Below are 12,828 nucleotides of genomic sequence, written 5' to 3' on the forward strand. Positions count from 1 at the left end.
TTTGCAGTTGAAAAAGGTTAATAAATCTCAATATATCGCAATGTTACAATATTGTGACTTTAGTTCAAGTTCAAATTCAAGTTTGTTTATTAATTATCACAATAAAATACACATACTTTACGGTGAAATGCTTGGTTCTGTATGAGCCCCTGAGAGTGTTCTTCATACAGTAAAAAAAGTAAGTAAGTAAAAAGTAAGTAAAAAAGTAAGTAAAAAGGAATATACAATATATACATATATACAGTACATTATACAATCTAAAGTGCAACCTAGGTACAGTCTAAGTACAGTGAGTAACAATGAGTAAACAGTGAGGTACAATGCAGAAAATGAGGTACAAAACTTTGAGGTAAGGTGCAAATGCAAATGAGGTATTGTGAGGATTCGCCTGTCCCTGGACCTTTTTTCCCTGTCTACTCTCCTCAACAGTCCCCACCCTTGCGAGGACTTTTCCCTGTCTCCTACTCTTCACCAGCCCCCACCCTTGCGAGGACTTTTCCCTGTCTCCTACTCTTCACCAGCCCCCACCTTTGGACATTCTTGTTCCTCTACCTTCACGCACCTGTTGGGAGTTTGCGATCAGCTCGGGAGAGTACTTAGGTTGCAGACTCCCCTCCAGTCCTTGTCGGGTCGTTCTGTGTTCTGTACGCTGGTTCTGTACGTTACCATCTACTGCCGTTTCCTGGAGTGGGACATCGTCTTCGCTCTCTATACTTCCACGGGAGGATCCCTTTGTTCTCACTCCAGACGTCGTGCCATCTTGTTGCTACCATCACCTACCGCGTCTCCGGCGTGAGACGACGTGCCAGCCATCACCACCTGTCGCTGTGTGCCTGGAGTGGGACACCGCCTTCGCTCTCTAATTCTCTACGGGAGGACTCCAGTGTTCCCACTCCAGACGTCAACCCGGCTCACCATCGCTCCCTATTCCACGGGGGGATGGCGTGTTCTCCCTCGGACCCCGGCTCGCTATCGCTCCCTATTCCACGGGGGGATGGCGTGTTCTCCCTCGGACCCCGGCTCGCTATCGCTCCCTATTCCACGGGGGGATGGCGTGTTCTCCCTCGGACCCCGGCTCGCCATCGCTCCCTATTCCACGGGGGGATGGCGTGTTCTCCCTCGGACCCCGGCTCGCCATCGCTCCCTATTCCACGGGGGGATGTCGTGTTCTCCCTCGGACCCCGGCTCGCCATCGCTCCCTATTCCACGGGAGGATGGCGTGTTCTCGCCCCGGTCCCCTGGGACCCCCTGCGTTCTGCGCTGCCCGTCTGCAGCATCGGAGGAGGAGGAGGAGGAGGAGGATTCCTTTCAGAGCAGCAGAGCCCTACTCGGTGTAGGGACGAAGAGGATCCCCGTGCCCGGCCTCCGCCGTCGGGCCCCTGTCCCCGTGCCCGGCCTCCGCCGTCGGGTCCCTGTCCCCGTGCCCGGCCTCCACCGTCGGGCCCCTGTCCCCGTGCCCGGCCTCTGCCGTCGGGCCCCTGTCCCCGTGCCCGGCCTCCGCCGTCGGGCCCCTGTCCCCGTGCCTGGCCTCCGCCGTTGGATTCCTGTCCCCGTCCCCAGCCCCTCTCTCCGGGCCTCAGTCCCTGTCTCTAGCCAGCCTCTCCGGGCCTCTGTCCCTGTCCCCCTCTCCAGTGCCCCTGGTCCTGGCCCTGACATTTAGCCCTGGCCCTGACACTTAGCCCTGACCCTTAGCCCTAGTCCCTTAGCCTGTTCGCCTGTTAAAGGCACAGTGCCGCAGTTTCATATTTCTTGGACTCTAGTTGTTTTTTGTGTTCTCCCTTAAAGGGACTGTGCCGCTTTTTGTTATATAATAAATATTGCCCTGTTTTGGCTTACTCTCATACCTGTCTTGTGTTGTGCGATTGGGGTCGGTTTCAAACCATAACAGGTATGAATGTAGTGCAAATCTCTTTAATAATAGATAAATATAATGTAGTGTTAAAGTGTCTAAAGTGAGTGTTAAGGTGAGTGTTTGTTTAAAAGTGAGTGTGTGCATGTGGACGTGTGTGCAATGAGTGTAGATGATGGGTTGTTTCATGGAGTCATTGAGTATCCTGATGGCCTGGGGATAGAAGCTCCTTCTGAGTCTCTCTGTACTGGCCATGAGACTCCGGTAGCGCTTGCCTGACCGCAGCAGTTCAAAGAGGCAGTTGTTTGGGTTACTAGAGTCTTTGGTTATTCTCTTAGCCTTGGCCCTGCAACGCTTGTTATAAATGTCCTGGAGAGTGGGAAGCCCACCTCCAATCGTGCGTTCGGCTGAACGGGCCACTCTCTGTAGTCAGCTGCGGTCGTGTGCAGTGCTATTCCCAAACCAGGAGGTGATGTTACCAGTCAGGATGCTCTCTATTGTGCATGAGTAGAAGTTGTTAAGGATCTTCTGACTCACTTTGAACTTCCTTAGGCACCTAAGGAAGTAGAGGTGTTGTGAAGGGCCAGATTAAACCGAATATATATATTTATTTATATATATATATTTAATTGTATTTGTATATTCTCTAATATTCCCTGATATCCCTTGTATATTCCTTGTACAATATGCATTGAATATCCATTCTAGCCTACTGAACATCCCATAATAGTCTCCATTCTACTATTGGTCGAGACCTTGGTGCCAGGCTGCCATACCCCTCAGACCCAGTTCAAACGTACCGCTCCACATGTACGAACAAGTCCTAGTTCCGCGTAGGAATCTGACTACCGCACCACTAATGGGACTATTTGTTCATAGTGCGTATATATACTGCGCTACTAAAGTAGGACTTTCTTTTCAGTCCAGTTTCTTACCCTCCAATAGAGTCACAGACGTAAAGCCTCCCCGCGACGCCACGTGTGGGAGTAAGGCCAAGTTCGCCTACCATCGGTATTGAGACATCGTGTATATTAATATTTGAATAGTCATATTTGGCACTATATCGTCGAGTTGGACGTAGTCTATTAAGCTAATAATAGTCTGTTAATATATAGTGCTTCGTGCGGTGAGAATACTACCGTAGTCAGTACCCCATCGTTTCGGGCAGAGAACTGGCTGCTTACCCAGGGTGGTTGACCCTACGTGAAGCTGCACCCGAGGAGCCCCAGAGCCGACGAGCGAGTGGACTTGTATACCGGATTATTCTACCGACGACAGCCCGCCTTCCCAGGCACGGATTATGCTTTGTATACATTGATTATTCCATGGATAAAGACCCCCGACACTGCCGTGTGTTGGAACCCCCCCCCCCCTGGAGAGGACGCAAGGTTAGGAGACGCTCTGCAAGACGAGGTCGCTTCACGTCTCTCCTCCGTGGACCGGATGACGCCGGCCCACAAAGAGTCCACCTGCTTTCATCTGTGGTCCAAGGATCGCCGGCGCATTGAACGGCACTACAGTGGGTTCACCTGGGATACCCTTGGCCGGATGAGGCAGTCGGATTCTACCCCCCCCCCTTCCTACTCCTGTCGGCTTACAAGCGACCGGATTAACCCCCTCTAGTGTATCCAGTATATAATCATTAAAGTATCATTGCTGTTATTCCTTAAACTATTCCAGGTCGTATATGTACCACCTGCGCCTTCAGAGATTGGACATTCTCTATTGATATACCGACGAATACTCTTGCCATAAAAGTGCATACTAATTCCATTCATAAATGTGATTGATTTGATTAAGTGCTTGCTCTACACACCATCGCTGTGTAGAAATAAAGACCTATTTCTAATTCGTACATTTGTGTTGGATCCGTTTCATCTACGTGACAGTGTTCATCATAATATATTTATGCCGTGTACTGGGTGGCCGAATATTAAGTACAAAGGTAGTGGTAGTAAGTATCATATCTAGTAATACAGTCAGGGAATTGTACCCCTCAGTTACAATTGGTCCTTCGAGCCGGAGGGTAATTAGTGTAATATTAATATAGTGTTATTAATATTGAAATGGCCTATGATGAACACTCCACGAAACGATCCTCCTAACCAACGCCCGCAGCGCGAACGACGGCTCCCTCAGTACTTAGAGGCCTACGCTGTCAGTCAACAACCTAGTCTTCTACTAACAGTAAACGCGGTAAAACTAGAAAGTAAAAGTATGTCTAACCCCAACGCCCAGACTACCCCGACCATAGAGGCCCCTACGGGCTCTAATGTAACTGACCAAGTTCACGGTGGGGACCAGTGGGAACCAGACATGACTTCACACCCCGCCAGTACTGAAGAAGTAGTCCCCGATGAGTCCCGGGAGGAATACAACGCTACCGAGAGAGAACTCGGCACGGAAGAAGACGGGGAGAGCACCGTGGAGATAGAGCTCCAAGGCTCCGCAAGGAGTACCCCGAGGGAAGGCTCCCCTATACAACCGCCTTCTCCCAGCGAGGCAGAGAGGACCCTACAGCAGGCCTTCCTCATCAGCCTGAACGCCGCTGCTGAACGCGACCGACTGCAGATCCAGCAGCGAAGCAAACACGAGCAGATACGTCTAGAAATAAGACGCATTCAGATGGAAGAGAATGTGGCCCGAGAACGAGCCGGTGCTCAACGGGACGCAGCGCGCGACAGACAGCAGTCGCAACTAATAGAACAGCTGATCAGACGGACAACACCCTCTCCCTCCGCCAGAGGCTCCAGGAACTCGTCTAGACACACCTCCAGGGCGGCATCCCCTAGCCGAGTAAACAACCCTGAACTTGACCAACAGACGAGGTCTATACCCCCCACAGACCACCTCCCCCCACCGGTCCAAGCAAGACCTAGCAACCGGGAAGGAGCAGCATATCCTGTGGAGAGGCTAAACCAGAGACTACAAGCACTGGATGACCTAACTGAAGACGAAGAGGAAGAGGAGGAGAACCATGCCCGACGACAGCACAGTACTCTACCGGACCAGGAGGTCCGGTACAGCCCAGGCTATACTCCCGCGGAGCTGCGCTACAGACCCCCGACTCTATACACGGGTGAGCACGACGCACGACCCGCACCGAGGAACAGCACCTAGACAAGCGGGCCATGGTACACTGCCGGTACCAGCCCATACCAAGGAGCGGGAGGAGACTCGCCTAGGAGGCCTCTCCCCCAACGCTCGCCGATGTATCCACAGTCAGCGTCATACATTGGCACGCCTATGGTACCCGACTTCACCCAAGAGAACCGGGCCCAGTATACAGAACTCTGCATGTGTCTGGAGACCATGTTGGTGGATGTATTGGATGAACGCCACAAATACGCCATCCTACTGAAGCACTTAAAGGTGCCCCGCGCACATAATATAGCGCTCGCCTACGCGACTTCCACCACCCCATACACAGCAGCGCTGGTAGCATTGGACCAGAGGTATGGGCGCATATGGGATTACGTGATCCAGGAGATCCGACACATCGACCGCTTACCCCCAGCAATAGACAATCGAGCACTGGACGACCTGTCCATCAGAGTGCAGTCCCTGGTAGGGATGTTGGGAGCGCAAAGAGAGAAGGGGAGGCATGAACTTTACGCCAACTCAAATGTGGAAAGGATTCTGGAGAAGCTGCCGCCCGCTCGTCAGGAGCGCTTTAGGCGGCAGAGGGACCACAGAGACCCGAATGGCCCCGAACCGAACCTCCTCGATCTAGCAGACTTTCTGGCGAGAGAAGTCAGCAGCCTACGGCTAGATACATTCGGACGGAGCACCCCTGGCTCCAGAGAAGGAACCAGACGACTAAATGATGGAAGAAGATCGGTGACCGTGATGCACCAATCGGAGTCAGTACCGAGCAGCAGGAGCCACAGTACCCCCTCCAGAACGGAGAAGTGGAAGATAGTGTGCCCCTACTGTGAGAAAGAACACTGGCTAGCGCAATGTGACTCCTTCCCCAAGCTGAACGCGGAGGAAGCCAGTCAATGGATAAAGTCCAACAAGCGCTGCTTTCGCTGTGCGCGCTCACACATGGCAGCCGAATGCCGCTTAAAGAAAAGGTGCACCAAGTGCGATGGAGCCCATCTGGACATACTTCACGACAGTAACAGACGGCGCCCTTCACCCGCACCATCCAGCCGCAAAGCGAGCGTCATGTACATCGATCCCGCCAGCAGCAGTGGAGCCCGAGTACTCCTAAAAGTAGTGCGTGTGACACTAAGCTACCAGAATAAAGTCCTGGACACTTACGCCGTCCTCGATGACGGGTCAGAGAAGACCCTGCTGCTCGCCTCCGCTGCGGCCCAGCTAGGGCTGCGGGGAAGCGAAACCCAAATGACAATTCGGACAATAAGACGAGATTTGAAGACGATAAAGGGCGAGAATGTCTCATTCTCTATCGCAGCAAGCGGCCAGCCTGAGCGACGGTACCAGATTACAGACGCTTTCACCAGCCAAGAAATAGGACTGTCGCGGTACACATACCCCGTCGCCAAGCTGATGGAGAAATATGCACATCTGCGCAAGTTACCGATCCCGCTCATAGACAATGCTATGCCGACCCTGTTGATAGGCTCCGACCATGCAGACCTCATTGTCCCGATAGACCGGGTTCATACCGGACCCCGAGGCTGTCCTGCAGCAGTCGAGACCCGTTTGGGATGGACTCTCCAAGGCCCGCTCGCCAAATCTCTCAACCGAAGTACAGCCACTAGATGTCTCCACTCCCGAGTCACAGAGGGAGAAACCGCACTCCTGCAACACGTAGAGCGGCTATGGACCTTGGAACAAATGCCCTTTAAGAACGGAAAGAAAGACATTCGCTCTAAAGATGACATTTACGCCATTCACCTCCTCGAGACAGGGACCAAGAGAGTCCCGGTCAACGGCGTGTTGAGATACGCCACGCCACTCCTGCGGCGAGAAGGAATGCCTACTTTCCACGCCAAGACAGACGCCACAGAACGGTACCTGCTGAACACGGAGCGGCGCTTAGCCAAGAACCCCGCCCAAGAGAGTGTATACCGCGCTGAGATTGAGAAGCTCATCACAGCGGGACACGTCACAAAGATGGACATTAAAGAGGCTGACCAGACCACTGAATCGTGGTACGTGCCTCACCACAAGGTCCATCACAACGGTAAAGACCGCATAGTATTTAACTGCAGCTACCAGATCGGATCCCAAAATCTGAATAAAGAGTTACTGCCCGGTCCCACACTCGGCCCCTCCCTACTCGGCGTTCTACTCCGCTTCCGCCAGGAAAAGGTGGCCATCAGCGGGGACATTAAAGGAATGTTCCTGCAGGTGAGATTAGTAGAGGCGGACAAGCCCCTGTTACGGTTCCTATGGAGAGAGAAGCCAGGAGATGAGCACCCAGCCATCTACCAATGGGAAGTCCTCCCCTTCGGAACGACGTGCAGCCCCTGCTGTGCTACATTTGCACTACAGAAACATGTAGCAGAGGACCCAGCAGCGGACGAAGAAGTCCGACACAGCGTAAAGAACAGCTTCTACGTAGACAACTGTCTACAAAGCCTTTCAACCCAAGAAGAAGCCGAGGCTCTCCTGATTAAACTCCGCGCCTCATTGATCAATGGCGGCTTTGATCTCAGGCAGTGGGCCAGCCGCGATCCGCAAGTACTGCGCAGCCTCTCCTCCGAGGACAAGGCAGCCAGCAGCGAGACCTGGATGGCTACAATCCCGGGAGAAGCCCAGGAGATGACCCTGGGATTGGTGTGGCGATTCAAAACAGATTCGCTTCACTACAGACACAAGCCCCTGACTACGGAGCAGGGAAGGCCGGCGGCGGCGCCGACCACCAGACGGAGTGTGTACACAACACTCGCCCGACAATATGACCCGCTAGGATGTATTCTACCGTACACCACCAGGGCAAAAATGATTGTACGAGCATTGTGGGACAAGGACCAGGGCTGGGACGACCCCATTCCCGCACACCTTGCATCCACCTGGAGAGAGTGGGAGATGGAGCTCCACTCACTCCCAGGCGTTAATATGCACCGAAGCTACTTCCCACCCACGGTGAGGCCAGAGACATGTAAAATGGACTTACACGTCTTCAGTGACGCCTCAGAGGTCGCATACGGATCAGTAGCCTACTTGCGGGCCCAAGACCAGGGGGGAGAGATCTACACAGCATTTGTCCTCGCCCGCTCGAGAATAGCCCCACGCAAGCAACAATCTATCCCACGTCTAGAGCTCTGCGCAGCCCTAGCCGGAGCGCACCTAGCCACGCTCATCCAACGTGAGCTCACCATACCGGTGTCTAGAACAATCCTGTGGTCAGATTCCACGACGGTACTCGCCTGGATCAAATCGGACTCATGCAAGTACAAAGTCTTCGTGGGAGTCAGAGTCACCGAGATTCAAGACTTAACCGAAGAGTTAACCGGAGAAACAGAGTGGCGCTACGTTGATACAAAACAGAACCCAGCTGACGTCATCACCCGGGGGATGCCCCTGGATGACCTCACCCGTCGCAATGTCTACAGTGACGGCCCCGCATTCCTAAGACTCCCGGAAGAACAGTGGCCCATGCCTATCCCGAGGGAAGCAAGTCCAGAGGAGGTGGAAAATAAGAAGTCTGTGTTCTGTGGATTGAGCACCGTAGCCTCCACCGACCCTAACATAGACGATTGCACGTCCATAGAGAGTGCACAACAAAGAACATTCCTGCGGTACCACCCGGAGTGCAAGTCCCCCGCTGATATGTCAGCAGCTAACTACGAGGAAGCAGAATTGCTTCTACTGCAGCGAGCCCAGAGAGACAATTTGACAGAAGAAACAGTCGTCATGATTATTGATCAATCACTGCCCAGAGCTATGTGGCAGGCCGGCCGCGTAAGCAAAGTGATCACCGGTGCCGACGGCAAGGTCCGAGCAGCTGAAGTGCTCGTCCAGGGTCGCACTTACACCCGTCCCGTGGCGAGGCTCATAGAACTGCCTCGACTCCCAGACACAATCGATGATGACCATGACCCTACAACCCTATGACTTTGTGAAGTTGACTGACCCCTACAGCAAACCCTTATGTGTAAATAGACAACGCGATTAATCTGTCTCTGTTTAACTGATTAGGTCTGGGACCTATTCAGGGGGTGGCTGTTGTGAAGGGCCAGATTAAACCGAATATATATATTTATTTATATATATATATTTAATTGTATTTGTATATTCTCTAATATTCCCTGATATCCCTTGTATATTCCTTGTACAATATGCATTGAATATCCATTCTAGCCTACTGAACATCCCATAATAGTCTCCATTCTACTATTGGTCGAGACCTTGGTGCCAGGCTGCCATACCCCTCAGACCCAGTTCAAACGTACCGCTCCACATGTACGAACAAGTCCTAGTTCCGCGTAGGAATCTGACTACCGCACCACTAATGGGACTATTTGTTCATAGTGCGTATATATACTGCGCTACTAAAGTAGGACTTTCTTTTCAGTCCAGTTTCTTACCCTCCAATAGAGTCACAGACGTAAAGCCTCCCCGCGACGCCACGTGTGGGAGTAAGGCCAAGTTCGCCTACCATCGGTATTGAGACATCGTGTATATTAATATTTGAATAGTCATATTTGGCACTATATCGTCGAGTTGGACGTAGTCTATTAAGCTAATAATAGTCTGTTAATATATAGTGCTTCGTGCAGTGAGAATACTACCGTAGTCAGTACCCCATCGTTTCGGGCAGAGAACTGGCTGCTTACCCAGGGTGGTTGACCCTACGTGAAGCTGCACCCGAGGAGCCCCAGAGCCGACGAGCGAGTGGACTTGTATACCGGATTATTCTACCGACGACAGCCCGCCTTCCCAGGCACGGATTATGCTTTGTATACATTGATTATTCCATGGATAAAGACCCCCGACACTGCCGTGTGTTGGAACCCCCCCCCCCCTGGAGAGGACGCAAGGTGAGGAGACGCTCTGCAAGACGAGGTCGCTTCACGTCTCTCCTCCGTGGACCGGATGACGCCGGCCCACAAAGAGTCCACCTGCTTTCATCTGTGGTCCAAGGATCGCCGGCGCATTGAACGGCACTACAGTGGGTTCACCTGGGATACCCTTGGCCGGATGAGGCAGTCGGATTCTACCCCCCCCCCCTTCCTACTCCTGTCGGCTTACAAGCAACCGGATTAACCCCCTCTAGTGTATCCAGTATATAATCATTAAAGTATCATTGCTGTTATTCCTTAAACTATTCCAGGTCGTATATGTACCACCTGCGCCTTCAGAGATTGGACATTCTCTATTGATATACCGACGAATACTCTTGCCATAAAAGTGCATACTAATTCCATTCATAAATGTGATTGATTTGATTAAGTGCTTGCTCTACACACCATCGCTGTGTAGAAATAAAGACCTATTTCTAATTCGTACATTTGTGTTGGATCCGTTTCATCTACGTGACAGTGTTCATCATAATATATTTATGCCGTGTACTGGGTGGCCGAATATTAAGTACAAAGGTAGTGGTAGTAAGTATCATATCTAGTAATACAGTCAGGGAATTGTACCCCTCAGTTACAAGAGGCGTTGCCGTGCCTTCTTCACTACACTGTCAATGTGTGTGGTCCATGTCAAGTCCTCGGATATGTGGACTCCGAGGTACTTAAAACTGTTCACTCTCTCGACTGGTGCCCCGTCGATGCTGAGGGGGCTGTAGTCCCTGGCCCCCGACCTCCTAAAGTCCACAATCATCTCTTTAGTTTTGCTGACGTTCAGAGAGAGGCTGTTCTCCCGACACCATCGTGCCAGGTCCTCTACCTCTTCCAGGTATGCCCTCTAGTCGTTTGCAGAGATCAGGCCCACCACGACTGTGTCGTCAGCAAACTTGATAATTGTGTTGTTGTTCCGCTGTGCCACACATTCATGTGTGTACCCCCGCTTTCTATTTCACTTTCTTCTCCGTCATTCTCATCAAACAGTGGACCAGACAGACGTCGTTTCAGACATCTCTCCACCGACAGACACGTTATGAATTTCACATTCAGTCTGAAGCCACAATGTTTCTGTTAATTACATCTTTATCTAACTGTTGTCCTCGCCAAACTGAGCGGAAAATTTATTTGTATCTCAGAAAGCATTTTGCTCTGCATTTGAAAAGGAGAGTGTTTTAGGAACGGCTGTTAAGAACGCAAAGTATACCAAACCCAGCGGAGGCTATGAGTGTTTGTGCAAACATTTGCTCTCGCCAATTTACTTCCCCAGCAGCATGGCTCTGAAAGGTGATTTACATATCTGTATGCAGTGCAGACAGACACACGGTTACAGACACACACACATACACACACACATACACACGTTTACACAGACACACACATACACACACACACATACACACGCTTACACAGACACACACATACACACACACACGTCCACAGACACACACATCCACACACACACACACACACACACACACACACACACACACACACACACACACACACACACACACACACACACACACACACACACACACACACACACACACACATTTAGAATCTTTATTTATGTCCACATAAAGACAATGTTTAAAGGACACAAATATTATCAGTGCACTTGTACATTGTGGGATTATTCCGATACAATCATGCCCAAATTGACAATGGCAACCAAAGTTACAGACTCACATGGATGATGAACCTGACAATCTACACACAGCTCATGGATACAGATAGCAGCGTCTTCTCCAAATTGCCCGGCTGCCAATAATTGCTGACACTGAGCAATATTTAGCTATTTGTTTGGCTCTTCTCTTCGGAAGACCGGCCAACTAAAGGGCTCTAACACCCAACTTGTGGACATGACCCAGGCTTCCAAATATGAAGACTAAAAGTTTACAGTTGTAGCCGAGTTGTGATATGGTATGGTCTAACAGTTGATATTTTAACATTTTAGTTGTCTTCCTCTAGACTGTAGTCAAACGTGCAACCAACTTCTAGGATGAGAACCTCTCTGTTATTCTCATTAACAATAACAACATCGGGGGTGTTTGCTGAAATATCAGAGAACAGTGAATTGTCCCTACACAGATTGAGTATATATGGCTTCACACTGGTGTGCTTATACAGCTTATATGTTGCAGGTGACCAGAGTGTGGAGCTGACACTGTCTGCAATCAGGTCCAAGATCCTATCATGCCTACAAATGTAGAGCCCTTTGTATGCATGACAGCCATTGAGTATGTGAGACATACTCTATCTATCTCTCTCTCTTACTCTCTCTCTCATCCTATTGGGACTAGATGATATTAATCTGGTACAATGCACGTCTCAGAAATATATTCTCAGTGCTCTAACTCAGCCAATCAAGGCGGTGTTAATTAGGGATGCCCCGATCACGTTTTTTGCCACCGATACCGATCACCGATCGTCGTGAGCCATATCGGCCGATACCGATCCGATACCGATCGTTTTTGATTAAAAAGAAATTAAAAATTATTTTATATAATTTTTTTTTTTTTTTAATAAAATATATATATTATATAATTAGACTTGTACTTGTATTATCTGCGAGACATCGCCACCACGCAACAAGTCAAAATGCTCGCTATCTGCAAACAGCTCCACTGTCTGTGTGTACTCTAGTAGCCCTAGCTCCAAAAAGGATTCTCCGGCGCTGCAGCGGGACCCTATTGCCTTGGTAACGTTATGCTTTGGTCATTTCACATTCAGCAAGCCCTCAGCTCGAATACGCATTCAATCAATGTTATAAGACATTGATATCAGGAGCTATCTGTAGCTACTGCTAGCCGGCTAGATGACGTTAAGACAACTATTTAGTTCAATCGGACATTTCGTTTTGAACCGTGAACTAACGTCAGCTAACGCAAGCTAACGGAGATATCAACATGGGCTACTAGACTTCCTGGGGCATTTGTTGATATCCGGAGCTATCAGTAGCTAGCCGGCTAAATACCGTTAGACAAT

The sequence above is a fragment of the Notolepis coatsorum genome, assembly GCF_963971535.1.
Source record: "Notolepis coatsorum genome assembly, chromosome: 15".
Lineage (NCBI taxonomy): Eukaryota > Metazoa > Chordata > Actinopteri > Aulopiformes > Paralepididae > Notolepis > Notolepis coatsorum.